This window comes from Pleurodeles waltl, chromosome 6, assembly GCF_031143425.1.
Source record: "Pleurodeles waltl isolate 20211129_DDA chromosome 6, aPleWal1.hap1.20221129, whole genome shotgun sequence".
Taxonomy (NCBI): Eukaryota; Metazoa; Chordata; class Amphibia; order Caudata; family Salamandridae; genus Pleurodeles; species Pleurodeles waltl.
Window position 1 is genome coordinate 1,611,547,415 of NC_090445.1, and position 19,765 is coordinate 1,611,567,179.

A 19,765-nucleotide genomic window follows, 5' to 3' on the forward strand; every position below is an offset into this window, starting at 1 on the left:
CGCCTCATCTAATATCATAGTCCCGGAAAATTAGCGGATTTTTTTTAAATCTCAGGTGCCTAAAAAATACGCTACTTAAAGCTCCCATGGAGTGCACTTTGAAAAGCACCCCTGGGGTATCTGCAACAGAATACTCAGCTATTGTGCTCTGATGGCGACCATCTTGGAAAGGGGTCTTTCACGTTTCATAAAGACTGGACTTGACTGAAACAGAAATACGTTTCCGGAAATTCCGGTTTAAAAAAAAAAAAATCCATGAATCGCCATACAGTGGAAAAAACTGTTGGTAACGTATGTTGTCGCCAGTCTTGAAAGATGTCAGACACAGAAGTGAAGTTCGTCTGCGAAATGCTCACCGAAGCGGTGACTTTGATAATGAATCCGGCCACCAGCTCCCAGCGGCGTGCAGAGGCCCAAAGGTTCTGTGATGAGTTGAAAGATATGGCCGTGCTCCGCGTCCCCTGCAGTCTGAAATTGAGCGAAAAAACAGAAAACACCCACGTGCGACACTATGCCCTCAAAATGTTACAACATCATGTGAGTGTCGCCACGATCGACGTTTCAACAAATGAGGGAATGTGCTTTAAAGACAGAATAATGGGCTTGATATTAAATGGGACAAAGCATATTTTAGAAGAAGAAGCCTGTATTAAAGAGGCCTTGGTGAGCGTTGTGGTGCAGTTGATTAAATGTAACTGGCCGCATCGTTGGCAGTACCTATTGGCTGATCTACGTGGACTTTGCCATAAAGGGGGCTTGCAGGCTGAGCTGGCCATGCTCATCTTGCTAAGATTGGCCGAGGGTGAGGGCACCACAAAGGGTGGCACGAAGATGACTGGTTTGGCACCTGACTTCCACCAATACATCCCTGGCTTATTGGATGTAGTGCAAAGTTTACTAAAGGACAGCGCCGATAGCTATCATGTTTGGAAACGAGAGCAGGCCCCTGCGTCGCAGCTTCAGGTGCTACGCCGGATTATAACAGCTACCATCAATACTATGGCGCAGTATGTTAAGGTGGCGCCTTTGGATCTTATAACAGCTCAGAACTTCCAGCTTTTGGATCCCCTGTGGTGCCTACTGAATGATAACGATCTGCAGTTGGAGGCCGCAGAGGGCCTCCTTGTTGTTGTGAATCATGTCGGGAAAATCTGTAACAGTAAGCCACTGCTTACTTTGTTCGAAAATGTTGTCATACCGTATATCTTCCCATTCCCAGGAACAGCAACTGGGGAAGTGCTGACGGAGAGACGTTATTTCTTCATGAAGAAGCGTTGCCAGCTCCTCTGTACTTTTGGTGAGCAGCTCTGCCGTACAATTAATTCTGAGAATGTGCCTTCAACGTTTGGTAAATATCTGGACTCTTTACTTGATTTCACACTACATAGCAGCCAGTACTTACGTTTCTTAACTCAGAGAACGTGGAAGAAGCTTTTTAGCCATAAGCACCTGTCCCACAACCCCATGTTGCTGACTGTGCTTCCAAGATATCTACTTGCCGCACGAACAAACTTGATGGTGGTATGCTTCCCTTCCAAAAATTGCAGTCGTAGTCTTGAATATTGTCGCTTCGATTTTCCTACTGATGACGATTTCAGCATTTTTTTCCAGTCATTTCGAGAAGTGCAACGGGAGGTGATTGGCTTGGCATGCCGTCTTGACCCGAATACTTGTTTCAGGATGGCCAGCAAGTTCCTTAAACACCAACTGTTGTTGCCAGTTGATTCCGCACCCATAAATTCCTTGACACAGAATGGCTTTTACTGCACCTCCACAGACTCCTATCATCAGTGGGAAGCAGTCTCTTTCTTAATTAACCTTATCGTTGAAAACGTTTCAAATAATCTACAGAAATGGAGACTACCGGTAAATGACGGAATAGATCTGCTTCAAGTTCTTCTGAGTTTTAAGACAAAATATCCTCTCATCTTGATTTGTGCTCCACTGAAAATATGCACACTGCTGCCTTTACTTGATTTTGAAAGTGAGGGGTTGCCCCAAGTTCTCAAAAAGTTGCTTGAAGGTATTGAAGACATCAAGGATCCAAAGTCACAAGCTCTGAAGAGTGGGAGAAGAGATGCATGTTCTTGTATTAATCGTATTTGTCGAGGCAAAGCTCAATTTCTTCTACCTTACTTTGAGATGTTGTTTAACCACATAAAGCAGTTGCTGTGCAACGAGCTTCTGCAGCTTACACAGATGGAAAAGAGTACACTTATTGAGGCCATGGTCATCCTTATCAACCAATTCAAGGATTATCATCTTCAGAAAGATTTCTTAGAAGAGCTGATGGCGCCAGTCTCTTCATTCTGGCTGTCTAAAGAAATGCGAAAGATATTTGCTGATCCTGAAACGCTGGTCTCATATGTGTGTGGCGATCTAAAGCTCACTAACACAGTGGTGGAAAGTGACATGAATCTAAATAGTTCAGAAATAATCCATTGTGTTGCTATAATTCTTGGAGTGTTGCGGTGGACTTGTTGTCCTGCTGATATGGAAACTGCTAAAACTGGAGGATTTGTTATTGGTGTTATGCCGAATAACAAACCAATCTGCCGTAACCCATGCAGTGAGCAGATACTAAAACTACTTGACAATGTGTTTGTTCTTATAAAGACCCAAAATCTTCTTTATTTTCCAGAGTTGGTGTCCAAGATGGGCAACAAATTAGCCGAGGTCCTGAGTCTGCCCAGCGTGCAGAATACTTCTAGCCTAGACCTTCCTCAACCTTTGCTGGACATTTATGACCCCCCAGAATACCAAACTGCACTGGAAAGAATGCAGGGATTTTTCTGCACCTTGTACTGTTCCTGTTTCAGTATTTTGGGGCATGGTGCATCTTCCCTAAATCAGGATTTCTTCAGCATTAACAATCTTTTTACCTGTCTTCTTGAATCTGTCTTTGCAAACCTTGAAAACATTCCAGACTACAGAGTACTTTCCATGGTTCGTGACTTTTTGAAGCCCCTAGTTGACTCTTGCCCTCCCGAATACTATCGGACTCTTTTGTCTCCTATTATGAGGACTTTCTTACCATTCATACACACAAGACTGACACGTGATTGGAATACCATTGAGCAAAAGCACTTAAAAAAGAGAAAGAAAACTGCATTTGGAAACCCAGAGTTTCTTACCGTTTTACCAAAGCAAGTCATGCTTTTGACTGAAGAAGCCATGGAGTTAATCATTCGTTGCTTTGTGGCTTGCAAAGATGAAAATATTGTCATTGTTGATGATTCCTTTGTAACTAACTTTCAAACTGAATTGCCTGTAATAAGAGATGATTGTAGCGTGGGTGCAGATACTACTGCTGTGACAATTGAAACTGATGATGTGTGCATTGTGTCCAGTGAGGAGGAGGATGACTCTATTTGTGTTGCTGAATCAGATGGTGATGACTGTACATGTATTGATGATGCACCTATCAGTGTTTTATCTGCAGTAAATGATATTGCTTGCTGTGTATCAAATCGAAACTCAGATGCCAATGCTATTGCTGCCGAATCTAATGATGCAAAAAAATCTACAGTAGGTTACTCCTTGCCCAGTGTAGGTGCAGTTTCCGCGACTGAATCCACTATCATAATTTGCCCTTTGTTAGACGAGAATGCAGATACCAATTTGAGGGCTTCAGAATCTGATGAGGGTGAAGTAGCAGCAGAGGTACCTACACTGCATCAGCCTACAAACACAAAGCACACAGAGCTGACAACACTAGGGTTATGCTTATTGGAAGACAAGGACATTCGCTCTGCCATATTGGACACATCATTCTCCTCACTTGTGTGGAAACACTTAGTTACCTACAAAGTAGTAATTCATCTCAGCTGGCCTCTGCTCAAATACGCTAATTTGGAGCCTCTAGACGCTGATAATGTAACATATTATTTTACAATGGTGCTGAAAGGATTAAAAGTCCACGCACTTGACAGTTTTAAGGGCTACGCTTTTGATCAACTGGCCTTCCAGATGTATAAATATCTGCGTCCTGGTTACAGTGATTTGTATAAAGTGATGAGACAAATCCGAGGCATTAACTTGCATGACTTAGACAAGTTTGATCAGTGGATTCTTGATACAACAATTCAAAAACCAGACAATGAACTTCATCACTATTTTAAAGGCTTAATACAAGGCTGTACTCTGAAGCCATTTGGTAAACGGAATCGAAATAAGGACCATATAAATATTCTTTTGCATCATTCCATGAAGTTGAGAAAACGCGTACTTGCCTACATTAGGTCAAAGAACGGTAAACCTTCTTTTACCAATCCAAAGAAACGTAGGCCTCTGCCATGAAGTAGTCGAACTTAAAGGAGGCATTGGCTATTCTCTGTGTTCCCTCATGCGTTGACAAATAATTTCTCTGTGCTAATGGATTTATATTTCGTTTTCGAAAATAAGTAGTATTTATTTTCAAAATTTACATGTTTCGCAGATGAACATTTCATTAAAACGTGATTCATTTGTATTTTATTACATTATTAACTGCGTTTTTACTAACTTAGTAGAATGTTTTTTTTTTTTTTTTTGGTTATCTGGAGAAGTACCATAGACTGTGTTGAGACTGAGGTAGAAATCTGCTCCTGAGATGCAGGTTTTGTTTGGATTTACGTTCAGTAAGTAAATTAATTGTTCTGTTGTAGCAATCTTTTGAATTTCATTCTACTTTGAAGAAAAATAGAACGATTTGGATCCCTTCATCATTTGAGAGCAACCACATGAACCAGGTTCATAGACTAAATAAAAAGATGCATTATGATAGATAAGTGTGCAAGTTCCATCTGGGAATACATTTCCTCACCCGTTCGGGTCTATGATTTCTATATAACATTACAATTTTTTTAGGTCTAGCAAGCAGTCTAGTTGGAAATGACCTATTGTCAGGTTACCAAGAACTTACACTGGGCTTATTGGTTGGCTTTATTATCATTCTCACTTATTCAGTAGCTTGATTTGTTCCGCTTGTGTTTGTCCCACCCTTAGAGCATAGCGTCTTTACTTGTGTATTTGTGCAAATATTTTTATTTTTGCTTAACCACTCCATGAGAGTGCACGTGCTTTTCTCTTGTCTGCTCTGTTTCTCTCGCTGATAACCTTTCCTCTCTAGTGCATTCCATGTTGCTATTTCTTGTCTTTGTGCTTCTCGTTGCTGCTAGCCCTTCTGCTTTATAAATAAAGTGTTTTTGTGCTACTTCATTTAAAAAAAAAAAAATTCTGATCCATCTCTAATCAGTCTATAAAAAAAATAGCACATAGTTCCAGTTGTTCGCCATCATACTTGCTCACTCCTACAAAATGACAGTGTCATCGCACCTTCTTTTACCTTTTGTTTATGCTGTACAATATCAGTATTTTTGACAATGCTGTACAACATAAACTAATGACATTGGCAAAACAATTAAAGCTTAAAGGCGAGACCTGTTGGCTTTGCCAGTGGTTGTTTTATTTGCAGTGTTGTCTGTAGCACCAGTTGTATCATTTTTTGGCGATTTCAGAGTGTTTGATCTACTGAAAAGTTTGCAAGTTTATCATAGCTTGTGCTTGGTCAGTATACAGTATTGAGTGTGGGTTAGTAAAAGTATTTGGAGGAAAACAGGTTATTGGTGATGGTAAATGTGAGTGGAGCTTGTGCTTGCTATGTTAGGAGCAGGAAGCCGTTTGAGCCTGGCAACCCTGCAGTACTCAGTCGCTGCAATTCGCCATCTCAACTCTCACCTAAAGACCTGCTAAAAAGTTAAGTATTCAGCAGTTTCCCGCATAGCAGATATTTCAGCCTTGGGTTTATTTATGGAGGAGGACATTATCAAGCTGTGCTTTTGGGTTTCTCCAGTTTTCTAGCCATTCACATCTCGTGTGGCAAATGTTCTGTGCACTTAATAGGGTTCCTCTTTGGAAGGTACTGGGCAAGCGTCTACATGGATCACACTTTAGTTCCAGAATACTGGGTGCGTGTAACATATACTTTAAAAATTATTTTTGGCTTCTGCATAGACACTGACTGTTTTGAAGGCAAACATAAAGCAATAGCAGCTTATCCTATGGTTTGTAGTGATCACCTAGCAATAATAAAGGAGAAATAGCTGTTCTGTTTTCTGACCCAGGCTACTACATGCTGGATGATCGGACTGTAGTAGGCTGTTAGGACTCCCTTGGCGTCTTCAATACTTAACCACAGGAGGGTGTGTGCAATTTGCTACCATATACAATAAGAACTAGGGTATCAGTTAATAAATGTCACTATTCAGTGGTACAAAAATTATGTTTTCAACTGACTGACAGTTAGAATGGGGGGGGGGAGGAGAGGTTTGTAGCTCTTCTGGTTACATAGTTACAATATCAGCCAGTTGTACCATTGCATGGGATAACAAATATGGGAGCTCTTTCTTGTGAAACGAATAGGTCCCATAATCTAAGAAAACCACTTGGGACCCTTATACCTCAGGTCTTTGGATAAAGCTCTATTGCTATTTATTGCTGGTAGATGATCCTCCAATATTACTACTGGGAGACAAAAATGGCATTGACGGTCAGACTGTGTGTAACTGGATTACAGTCTTGGCTAATGTGAAGTGAATGTTCATGTAGCAGAGTTCCTTCTACTCTACAGTTGCATTGACATTAACTAAAAGTCCGGCAATAAAAATAACCACCTTGAAATTACTTTCTTCCAGGAACGTTTTTAATGCTTCTGGGTCAGCATACCAAGCTGAATATGGTAGTTTTTTTTTTTAGTTGCTATTGCTGTGGACAGAGTCTGTGATCACTTGATCCAATGCAAGAGCTAAATGCTACATAAACTTGAGGCTGTGAGGAACACAGGACACCCCTCCCATCTGCTCACCGGCCATCTCGAGACACACTCGCATAACAGGTTGAGGTGGCAAAGCCACAATCCCCAGGCTGAACACCACATTGCAGGAGGGAAAATGATCATAGGGGTAACATTTTGTTGGCTCAGGGTGTTTATGCTTACCAGGCAGGGGTACGACGTTTGTATGTTCACATGCACTTTTAACTTGTTAGTCCTGATTGTGATAAGTTGTATTTCCCGATGGGGGTGGATTCTGAACTACAGGCCTGCATAGCAGCATACGCTTAAGGAGTGGGGCTAGGCAGAAGATCTCACTTATAAGTCACAACGTTTTGGAGAGTGAGCTGGCAGAATGATCGATTAATGTCTAAGAAACACTTATCAGTGGCATAGGTGTTAAGGACGTAGCACTTCGAAGAACGGTCCTTATTTTGCTTCTTATGAAACTGTAAGCATTAACCACTCGGGTAAGAAAGGGTGAATAAAAGATTGCCATAGTTTCCTTTCCCAGAAAAGGGTATTTGCACAATAATTCCTTACATGTCATACATGATCCTGAGAGTTGCCCCAGGCACGGGTACAGGAAAGGTACATGTGCCTGGGCTGCAAGTGGGAATCACAGTACTGCAAGTTTGCATAGCTGTAGTAAGAAATTACATTCATGCCTTAATCCAGTCTAATCACAAAAAGTAGGTGAGTGTAAGGTCCAAATCTGGACACTCCACAGATTTTACTCTGGGTGTGGCAACACGTAGAAAATTGTTGCAACATAAAGATAAGTAAAGTACTTTTTCTATGAGCTCTTTTACATGTTCTCTCTGGCTACCAGAAAGGGAACCTGGGACTGGCCAAATGGACAGAGCGACCCAGCCCTCAAAAGAACAATAAATAAAAACTCTTGGAAATAAGCCTTGAATACAAGTATGCATTACCATACAGAACAACTAATATACATTTCCCCCCTTTTGAAAGAAGCAAGAACAACTATTGGCCATATTCAAGTCGTACAAAACCTTTGAACCCTGTTGGTTTTCAAGTTTCACTTGTACTTTTTCTGTAATGCCCTAGCCCACATTTTCTTTCTTGATTATGTTCTCCAGCTCTGTTCTTCATCAATTTAAAAGGAGATTCACATTTCAATTTAATGTTTCACCCAAGCTATATTTTCTTTAACCATAACCCACTTCCTAGGCACACATTCATGTCAAGGATCACCTGCCCCAACTCCGCCGTCAATTTATCTTTGTCTTGGTTAATTACTTCTTCCTCGAGAAATAAGTGTGATACTGCAACCCCCTTTGTCGATATTTTAAACTGAGAATTATGAGGAGTCAAATGATAACAGCATATTTTTCTCTCCGATAGTTCCCTTTAACCATTGGCTAAAGCAGTTTGCACTTTTTCACATATTACCTTGTTTTTTTACAGTAATTAATTTGTATATATGTATATGGTATTTCTTTAGTGCAAACCTAGCTAAAAGGCAGCTGAGCGCCGCACATGGTCAAAGATAACCATAGAGTCAGTGAGTAGGAGGAGATGCAGCTGGATTGAGGATGGTTAATGCATTGTGATGTGTTCGTAAGAGGTGAGTCTTAAACTCTTTCCTACATTGGAGCAGAATTGGAATGGTCCTGATGGATATTTGGATGGTGTTCCAGATCCTGTGTGCATCGAGGGAACATGCCTGATATCAATTTTTTTATTTTTTACACTTCTTAGGCTGCAGTTTGATGGTGTCCTGGCTGCAGGTGGGCTGAGATTGTCCAAAGATGATGAGCTTGTCAGCAAGATGAGCACGGTGTTGTTCGTGAAAGCTTTGTAAATGATGGAGACGGTTTTGAAGATAGTGATTGCTGGCAACGGGAACCAATTGACTTCCATCAGGATGGAGGTGATGTGATCAAATTTCTTTAGGCTCTGAAAGAGATGTGCTGCAGCATATAGGATGCCAGCAGGTAAGGGGTGCCATTGGGGTGCCTGGGAGGCCATGGAATAGGGCATTACCTCCATACAGATGTAGGAGTATGAGGGCTTGAACAGCAGTTCTGATGTCACTTTCTGGAAGTAACAGTTTTTACTTTCTTCAGAAGAGAGAGCTGGTATACCAAGCCATCGTTGTTTTTGTTAGCTAAGTGTTCCTTGAAGGTGAGGTTGGTGTCAGAGTGTATTCAAGTGACTTGGCATTTGGCGAAAGTAGCTATCAAGGTTCATGTCATTGAGTCAGGTTTATACTGTATCTTGTTTGCTGTTATTTGCAAATGTCAGGAATTCTGTTTTCATTGGAGTGATTTTGTTAGGCACTTGATATCCAGGTGTGAATGATGGACAAGCAGTGTTTGAGGCTTTAAATGTCTAAAGCAGAGGATGCTTTCAAGTAGAGTTGTGTATCATTGGCATATTGGTGAATCTTGATGCTGTTATTTGTGAATAGAGCACCATGCAGCTCAGTTTATAGATTGAAGATATTTGGAGACAGTATAGAGCCCTAGGTGATTCCAGAAGTAAAAGGGATCTTTTTTTTAACTAGACACATCCATGTGTTGGTTGAAAAGGCAGGAGGTGGGTGGTGGTGTCACGTGGGCTCTCATTATCTTAATGAGGCTGCTGGATTCGAGTGGCAGTATCACCTGGATTGAGGGGACCTCAGTCCAACCCCACCCCATGTGACAGCTGTTGATCTAATCCATTTCTGTCCAGTTATATTAGTCTCACACATGCAAAGACAAACAAAGGCAGGAGATGGTTCACTACCAGTTATTGAGTCAGCTGTGTCTTCGATAAAATGGCATGAATTGCAATAATTCAAATTATGAAACATAATAGAAGCAAAATGGTGACAATAAAAGTGAAACACAGGAAAAGTCCCACCACACTGTCACTATGCATAATATATGCGATTCCTACTTAAGCTTATAATAGAGCACAGCATGATAAGCCCTAATTGGCCCTTCGGGACCCCCCTCCCCGAAGACATCATCCCCCATACCTGAGCAAGGAAGCGTGTTGTCTATTAAGATACCATTCCTATGTAGGCCAGGGAACCAGTAGTCTCAGCAAACAGCTGTAGCAAAGTCAATCAGCATGTGGTTTTAGTCGTCTAGCTCGAATCTCCCTCCAACTAGCATTTGATAGAGAAGTGTTTTTTATAATAAAACAGCTTATGTTTTGAGAAAGTGTCCCCACATAAGGACGTGTGTGTTTCTGTGAATGTTGGAGAAACAGTTACCACTTTGCACGCAACCCTATCCGACCACAGCCTTGAGGAAAGCACAAAGCGAAAAGAATATCTTGCTAAGTAATGCAATGCTTTCCCAGGTGAAAGAACAACGCAATAAAGAAAATAAAACAGCACCACAAATGTGGCTAATTCTAAAATAATAAAAATGCAGAATAAAATGTAACTGGGTTAAAGGGCAAGCCTAGTTGCTAAAAAAACATGCCTATGGGCATCACTAAAATGGTTATACAACACCCTCCCCTTGCCAGTTCAAAGGTGATAAACAAAAGTCTAATAAAAATGTAAAAGCAACTAAAATGCTATTCCTTAAAACATACATACATAAATGTCAATAATGACAAGTTAAAAGACACTCGAGCATGTAAAATATTAGAAGGGGCAATTTAAAATATCAGCAGTGGCGTTAATAGAACCAAGTTTAAAAATCAATGTCATTTTTAAAATCTCCAATTACACCCGGGATAATTGAAGCAAGGAAATGTTTCACTTTAGCAGGTGGTAATGTGACCAAATCGTTGCCAAGGAAAACCAAGTAGCAATTGTGTTCCAAAACCTGAGCTCCAGTTGAGGTATCAGCATTCTGTGATGTGCCCAATGTTAAGTCAAGAGCTGCATGATTCACAAAGGGCAACTCATAGGCAGCTTCCCTTAGCAAATGCACCCTCAACATGCATGTCTGGTAATGAGTCCTCGGCGATAACATCAACAGATCAGCGTCCAATGAAAGTAAGCGCCCCGTAGAAAGACAGACTTTCAGTGCACATTCAAAAAGGCACTAAAGGCATCGAAACACGGGTTGCACACACTCCAAAACTGGTCTGAATGGCAGAGACCAGTTGCACTCCAGTTCTTCCTGGAGTGGTGCTCCGAAATATTGCATCATGTGTTCATTGCTTGCGTTTAAGCGCCTTAAGTCATCTTTGTTGTGAAGGGACAGCCATTGCGGAAAAAAAAAAAAATATATAGCAACAGCAAGATGCCACCTATTATAGCCAAAGGAATTGGAAATCCCCATCAAAATACTCGAAAATATCAAGTATGGCTCTTGGTGTCAAATGTAGAGAAGGTGTAAACGAAATCCGAACCAACAAGCTTAAAGAAATGTATATTCCCAGTTGAATTGGATGTGTTAAATATTCATCCCACTAGTTCACCAAAGTGTCTTGGAAAGTTTGTATTTAAAAGGGACTGTATTTCTGCAGATGACCACGCAACTTGAAGCACATAGGTCTCGCGCGCATATGTCAGCCCCACATGCTTTTGAAACAATAAAGCCTTTAGTCTGCTGAACTTGTCAAAATTCACATTTGAAGTAGCAATGTGAGGCCATATATCCACTACTTTCGTCTGTTGTGTAGGAAGAAAAAGAACATTCCCGCAACAGGTGACAATTTGAGATTCCGAAACAATGTAAGCAATTCCGTCTTGCATTCCGTAACAGTTCTCACTGTTAAGAAGCACATAGCTTCCATTATAAAGCACCTGGAACGTAAGTCTAATAAAGGGGACTGGGCCTCCCTTTCAGACAAGAAGCTAAATTTGGTGCCAAAGCATTACATGTCCCGTGCAAGACCAGCTGCTTACAAACCTTCGAATGGCTCACAGAAGTCTCACATTCGCTGCTGCTAAGAAAGACCTCCTTGTAATGAAGAAGAGGGTTACCCAACAAACCCTACCTGACCTGGGTAAGAGAACACGTTATAACACTGAGTTGGTCAAAAAGCCAGGATTAATTATCCTATTTTCTACAAAGAGAAGTGATAAATACTCTCTTCGGAAAGTGATTTCTTTGCAAAATTTATTCACACATAATCAAGCTGGACGAAGAAGGAAAACACTCAAAATGATGAAATGTCCCAATTATACCAGAACATAACACAAGGAATAGCATTTACAAAACATCAACAGTTATAGAACATACAGTGATTTTTTTATTTTATTAAAGTGGACAGAATACATCGTCGGAGGATTGTCCCAAATAAATCTCCTCCACAACAGGTGGTGGTACGTAAATCACTTAAAGTCGTGATCCACTCACAAGCGATAGTTGTGGAAAACTGAACCCACAAGTGCTGGACCCTTATCAATTTCTTCTTGGGGTTCCTTGCAATGTGTGGTAAAACTCTGGAGGGTCAAATACGCTTTCTACCCAACCTCGCCAAAATCCACAAAGTGTCGACGCGTTTCGACCCCTTCAAATATGGGCCTCATCAGGACTATAAAGGGACAACATTTCCTTAACTGGTCCTAAAACTTGTGGCAGCCAAGTGGTTCCTCGTCCGAAGGAAACTGTATTGAATTAGCTTGTACAGGTTTCTTCTGCCATCCCGCGCCTCGAATCTGTGCTCAGCGCATCGGCACTAGAGTCAAATCTCTTTTCGTTAGCATCTGGATATAAAGCACAGCTGGCGATCCTTAGGGAATTATCTGCTAAGAAAGACCTCCATCATGCTATTGAAACTTGTGTGAAAAGGGAAGCTCCCACACCTCATGAATGTAACTATCCGCTAGCCTTTCATATCTGCCTACTAGAATGTGTTTCAAGCAGGACATGAATTGCAATGTTGAAACAGGCAGAGTAATGACCCCATGTATTAACCATTCAGCAGATGGTATTTCAGCCACAATAAATGGTAACTTTTCTAATTTCTTGATGCTTAGCATAACATGTTGCATCCTTTTTAACCATTATTTGTTGCTGGCAGGTCAAATGAAATGTTGAAAATAAGTTCCTTGCGCTAACGTGTTGCCAGGGAACCCGACCATATTTCAGTCTTTGTAGTGTCCAACCCAACTGCATAATGGACCTTAGCTGACTATCCATGTTGTAAGAGTGACTTGTTATTTTGTACAATGTCTATTGCAGATGAAACAGTGTTGTTTAAAGTGTAAATGCGGTCGGACAAGGTGTTAATTCCATTATCTACAACGGCTAATGCTTTCTGTAAATTTTCTTGATCTATTTGCCTTAACCGGGCAGGAGCTTCTTGTTGGGAAAGTTTACAAATTTCATTGTAGAGTTCATATAAACTCTTTTTTACGTTGTCTTCTGGGGCCTAAGAGGAAATCCTGCAAATCTGTGTTGGTAAACAGGAGACTGAGGCATTTTTAACAGCATCTAGTGAGGAACGTTTTAATCATTTCTGGCATAATTTCACTACACTGTATGTTATGACTATACCCAAATGGTCTGAGGACACATAGCGGGGTTGAGCCTATTTGTTCTAAATCCCCGTGGAGTTTAGAAAACATGCATGACAACCATTTGTGTTTACTGGCCACAATAACCACCCACCAGGACCCATTCATTGAGCTGATCTTCAGTTGCATTAATGTACTTTTGCCATTTGTAAAATTTAGCAGGTACAGGGATACTGGGCACATTCAAGTCCTTAATTTTTGCCAAGTCTAAACAACTTGTCTTTGGAACAGTTTGATTTAAAAATATCATTTGGGCAAGTATCAGGCACACTCTAAATAAAGCTTAATTTCCCCTTATTTGCCAATTTTTAGTTCACCATACACTTTTTTCAAATCAATCGACTTCAGGCAATAGTCATAGCCTTCTATAGCCAACCAGGAAATAAAGGAATCAGAATAAATCATTTTGGTATCAGGTAATAAAATATGTTGCATTTCCATCACTGGCAATTTAAAATAATACAACATCATTTTTAACATTGAAAAATGTGCAAACTTTTCAGAATGTTTTCGAACTCCCCAATGGTCAGTGTTCCCATTGTTTATAATTAAAAATAGTCTTTGGGGTACTTGCTCTATGAATGTAATGATGTCAATAATAATTATAACAGAACATTTCTCCATAATTTTCTTTTGATTGATAAACATCTTCACTTTCAAACCCAGTAAAATATTCTAATTTAGATAGCATAGAATCAACTGTTTTTACATCTAAATCATCAGAAACAGCTCCAGGTGTTATTACACCATTCATGGAAAGTTTAAAAACGAATGGAATTTGAATAGCCTCTGTCTGGCAATATATATCAAAGCGTACTTTATCCCAAACAGTCCCATCAGAAATTGATATGCCTGACATGTTCACTAGGGACAAGTTTTAGCAGACCTTATGGGAGGAAAAATTTGGTTTTAGGACCTTATCCACCAGTTCAACTGTAGAGTGTTCAGGAAGGTAATGACCATGTATTAGTAAGAAAAAGACAATGACAAACCCAAACCAAAGGAAGGCAAATACAGTCAATAAGAGCCCCAAATAGTTCCATGGAAGAATAACATAGTTAATTTTGAGCCAATATATCAGCTTACGTGGTCTTGACAGTTCTTTTGCAGAAGAGGCAGATGAGTTAGTATAAGTGTTATTAACATCGACAAAGTATCCAGAAGCAGTTTGTGCAAAAATTGGAGCCATGTTTAGGAGAGGAGTTCTGGCAGTAGTCTCCCTGGGTGGTTCATAGTAGACTATTCCATATATTTGAGTTGAATTTGAGTAGAACTGCTCAATTTTGTTGACATTACTTGTTACAGAAGAAGTTAACGGGACTAATGAAAGATCATTTTCCATACTCCACAAGCTTAGAGAGGTGTCAGCGTTGCTGCTTAAAAACTGTAGAGGAACATCCTGGTCTCTAGTGAGAGGGATTCTGGTACTACCTGGGAATTCTCTAGCTCTGCTGTGCAGGATCCGCCATATGATGTAGCTTGACATTGTCGATGGAGACAAAGCAATTTTCTTTAGAACCAGGCAGCGGTGGTAGAATAACAATTCTAGGACCCTGTATACCCAGGCCTGGAACCGTTGCACAATAAGAAGGGCCAAACTCCTTTTTCACAGCAATCTTTTCACACACTAGATTCCCGACTTCTGGAATCCAGCCAGCAGGTGTTATTGGTGCATCCCCTGTTCACAAGGAGGCAGCACTGGTAGATGCGTTGTCATCACAGAACTGTTTTAAGTCCTGCAAAACAGTGACATGTTCGTTTATGTAAAAAAATGTGTCTGCCGCCTCTGTGCCAGGACCATCAAGATCTGGAACATACATTTGTGTTCCGAACCAGCATTTATATGGGGTACGCCCTCCCAGGGACTTTCTGGGCAGGTTATTAAGTGTTCTCTGAACTCCATATAGGTGATTAAGCAAGCCTAATGCTCTAGCTTTTAGGGATTGCTTTAAATCACGGTTTCTTTGCTCTACAACACTATTTCCCTCGGGATGATATGGAGACGAATAATATAGTTGGACCCCTTACAAAGCCATGGTGTCTCTGAATGCCCTTGAGGTGAAAGCGGGGCCCTAATCCAAGTGGAAAGCCGCAACTGCATATGTGCTGATAAAGACTTGCAAATCTTTAATAACAATTCAAGCATTATCCAATCGTTGTGACCAACTCTGTGGAAATCTGGAGCCTGAGTCAACAGTGACTAGGATGTATTTGTATCTATCTTCATGTGTCAGGGAACCACAATGGTCAAGGTACACACATTGTAGGTGTTTGTTGGAAATTAGGAGGGGTGTCTGTGGTGGGCGGTTGATGGTGGACCCTTTTATTTGCTAGTAGATATCACAGGAACAGACCTAATGCTTGATCTGTTTGTATAGACCTGGCCATCAGTAGCATGCTTGTAACAATGAAATAGTAGCCGCCACAACAGCATGGGCAGAAGCACCTCCTTCATGCACTGCTTTTATCAATACTGGTCTTTGATCTTGGTTGGGGATCACACGATCACTCACCCCTGGTATTGTTACCAGGGCAGTATTGAGGCTAGATATGCAGTAGGAATATTTGGCAGGATATGTTTTTGGCATGGGCTTGCCTTCAGCTGAAGTATTCACAGTAGCCAGTATTTAATCAGCCAACCTCATCTATGAATGAGTTATTGCACCAACAGAAGCTGTAGCTACTACTGACTTCTTTGCCTCTTCCTCGGCCAAGTTATTGCCAGTAATGTGTATTCCAACACGTTGATGTCCCAATGTATGAACTACATGGACGCTGGGTAGTGTTTCTTTCAGATCCGCTACTTCCCCCACAGGAGTCTGTGTTTATTGGTGTTGCCTTTGAATCTTTGAACCCATTCTGGTGACAGTAATGCAGATATTCATTGAAGAACTGGACACAGTAGTATGAATCACAGACTATTTATGTTAACTGTCCTGGATCCTTGTGTTCCAGTGTCATCAACAGAGCCTTGAGCTCTGCTAATTGTGCAGTGTAGTCTCCTAAGGTCTGCATGTCTTTTGTGGATGGAATCACCATCTTTCATGTAGTCACTCACTACCACACAGATGGTGGAGTATTGATGTTTACTGCCTACTGTGGGCTGGGCTGAGCCATCATTGTACATCATTATTTGATATTGTTCAGTTGACTGCGCTGAGCCATCAGTGTACATAATTATTTGGTATTGTTCAGTAGGCAGTGTGTTTGAAGGAACAGGGTATTGTAGGAATTCTTGAGTTTGGAATTTTTGGTCAAAAACATAGTCAACATCAGTGGCCGTCAGAGACGTTGCCCATTGAATCTAACATAGATGTAGTGCCTTGGTGTTAGGAACCCTGGCTTGTGACAGCCTTAGGGGCTGGGACTGGAGATACAACAATGATGCTTTTCCCCTCGGCCAGAGGTTTCTCTTTAATGACAGCCACCTGAACAGCAGTCAGTATTTTTTCTGTGGGAGTAAAGCGTTGTTCAGCTGTGGAATACAAATGGGATTTGTATGCAATCGGGACGGTATCACCCTCATTGAATGTTACATAGGTGAAACGAATGGCAGCAGCAATTACTCTGATGATCAAATGTGTTTTGTTGTCTTGTGTGTAAGTGTTTAGCTGCAAGCATGTCTTGTTGCAATGCTCTGAGAATGCGTGTGTTGTCCTGTTGAATATTTGCTTGAAAAGTCAGGATGTACTAAGTCATATAATGGTTTATGCGTTGTGCAAAATCTGGAATGGATGTTCTGCCAAAGTTTAAAAATCCGAACAATGACAAGAACTTTTTGATAGTGTTTGATGGTTGTAGTTGTGTGCATTATTCTAAACATTGGGGCGCTATGCTCTTGCTGTAATCTGCTAATTCGTATCCCATAAACAGGACACTAAGGAAGGCTATTTTTGTTTTTTTAAATTAAATTTGTAGCCTAATTCGGCAAATCCCACAACAATGCGGCCCACCTGTCTTCCATGTTGAACCGGATCATCATCCGTAAGGTAGATGTCATTTACATAGGACAATGCCTCAGGGTCAATGTTAGGTAAACTTGAAGTAACACAAGCTGAAAACAATCCTGGACTATTTTTGTACCTTTATGGGAGTGTGCACCATTTTTTCTGAGAGCCTAAAGTGCTAAATCTTGTTACGTCCCTACTTTCAGGCACTATATATTGGCAGAAAATAACATTGGAAATATCCAAGTTTGTTTTGTATTTTTAACGCACTATATTGCTAATGAGTGCTATGCTGTGCATGTTGTGTGGCGTATCTGCGTGTAGAACTGTTTAAATGTATGTAGTCTAAGACTATTCTATATGAATTGTCCGGTTTGGCTATGGGGAACAATGGGTTGTTCATGGGTGAGACACAGGGTTCAATTACGCCCTGAAACGATAGCTGCGTGAGGATTTTCCACACAGGTGCTCTAGCTTCATGCTTTATTGGATATTGGGGTTGAGGTTGGGGTTGCCATCTAATTGGTATTACATGGTTGCGATATAACAGTGGTGCCTGTGCCTTCGCCCAATCAATGGCATAAGCTTCCCTGAGTTATCTGGGAACAAGGGGCGAGAATGAGGGTTCAATTACCTCTTCCCCATTTTCGACAAATTCTGTTGGCCAATCTTTTTCGAACAATAAGATATCATACACGGTAATGACACAATCCCAAAAGATGGTGTCTCTTGTGCGCTCAGTGTCTCCTTCTAATTGTATTTTTAGTCTATGCACCCTGTTGGGTGTGGAGACGCGCATGTCTGCAATCACGACTTGTAAGAAGTTATCAGTTGCTTCCATCTCTAGATGCTCTTGAAGATTCAGATGAACTATTGTGACCTCTGCCACGCTGTCTAACAATGCCAGTGCCCACTTCCTGTTCTTCAGTAATGCTCTCATCCTGAGTGGCATTTCGTATAGAAATTGCTGCCACCTTTTTCTTTTTAAATTGTTTTTTTTGTTGTGGAGCTTTCCCTTATTTTTTTAACAGAAACTTTTGACAGGCGTTGAGTCCTTTCTTGGATTCACATACTCAGTCCTGAAAGGAACGCGATTGACCTGTGTCAGTATAGTGATATCTATCAGACGTTTTTATATTATCTCTATTTCTCAGATTATAGTGATTTTGAGGGGTCTCCGAAGGCAGAGATTCTCCCCTTTCTTTTTTTAGGTGTTGTTTTTGTTTATCCCAGCATTCTTTTAGAACCCTCAGCTGCTTGCTTGATAGAATCCTTATTGGATTTACCCTGTAAATGTGGTTTAATAGGTCTGGCTCCCAGACTATCTCGACCAATACTAGAGTAGGTCTTGGTAATCTTTGTCAGCTCACCTTCTTGATCCTGTACAGGAAACTCCTGCACCTGCATGCACACTGCTAGTGCAACTGGTTCCCCATTTATGGTTACTTAATATTATTGAAGATACTGTGGCAAAATTGCCCATTAATTGCATCCCTAAATCAAGGGCCAGAGCAGCCCAGTATTCATCTTGAATTTGTTTTAACACTTCCAGAAGATTGGCAAGTGTTGGTGTACTGTGTGCAGTAGTATAGAGCGTGGCAAATAACGTGCCCCAAGTATTGCAGTTCTCTGTGGGAACCATCCCAAATGGCAAGCACATAGTGTGGATCCTATGCTTATCCTGTGGTCCCGTATGGGGAAAAAACAGCTTCCACCAAATAAATTTTTTGGGCTAACCAAAACGGAATCTCCTCCCGTTTGGCATCTACCTTACCCATGATCGCATGTGCAGTCGTAGGGTTAATGCCTGGTGTGACTGCATGTGGTTGCGTTGGGGCAGCTCGTACTGGGTTAGTATTTAATGTTTGCATTACAAACTTTACCAACAGTATGTATATTGCTGTAAGCTCAGCATACAAGCGGTGAACCTCAGCTACCGCCAGCGTGGCTGCATCAGGATGCAGTGTATATGTGGCCAATAAAGGCCAGGTAGGACCATCATTGCTGAGAGAACCTAACCTAAGGTGTAGTATTGTGTGTGCTAGGGCGCCATCAAGCCAGTTATCATGGTCTTGAAAAGACAGAGGTATCTCTAAGTATGCATATGCTCTGTATTATACAGGTATGTTAGCAGGTGTGTAGTGATGAAAATGTATTAGTGTTCCCATCAACTGCTGGAAAAGTGACCCAAGAGTACACTATTTCTGTTCTGTCGGCTGGATGAGCTTCAACTACAAATGTTACATGACTCACCTGGGCTGTGAGGGTTTTTGCTAGCAAATGAGCAGTGAATTTCCTTGTTTATGGCAATTACCACTCGTGGGTTCGCCATGGTGGATATACCTGTTCCGAGATAAGGCCACCAAAACATGGATGAACCCTTTTAAGTTTCAGGCTTGAACAACCTACAGCATTGGATAAGTACTACCTACCTAGCTGAGGAGGAAATCCTCAATACCACGAACATCTCTGTATATAGTTTTGAGGTGTCTTTAGAAAGTAGTGAGACAGAGATACTCAGGAGTATCTGAAAAATCAGTGCATGACCAAATGTTGGCGGTG

At 41.1% G+C, this 19,765-nt stretch overlaps 1 pseudogene; it reads left to right on the forward strand.

Moving 5' to 3' along the window:
* The first annotated feature begins 231 nt into the window (after positions 1 to 231).
* On the forward strand, positions 232 to 4,476 carry LOC138301235 (exportin-5 pseudogene; annotated as a pseudogene).
* Positions 4,477 to 19,765: the final 15,289 nt, after the last annotated feature.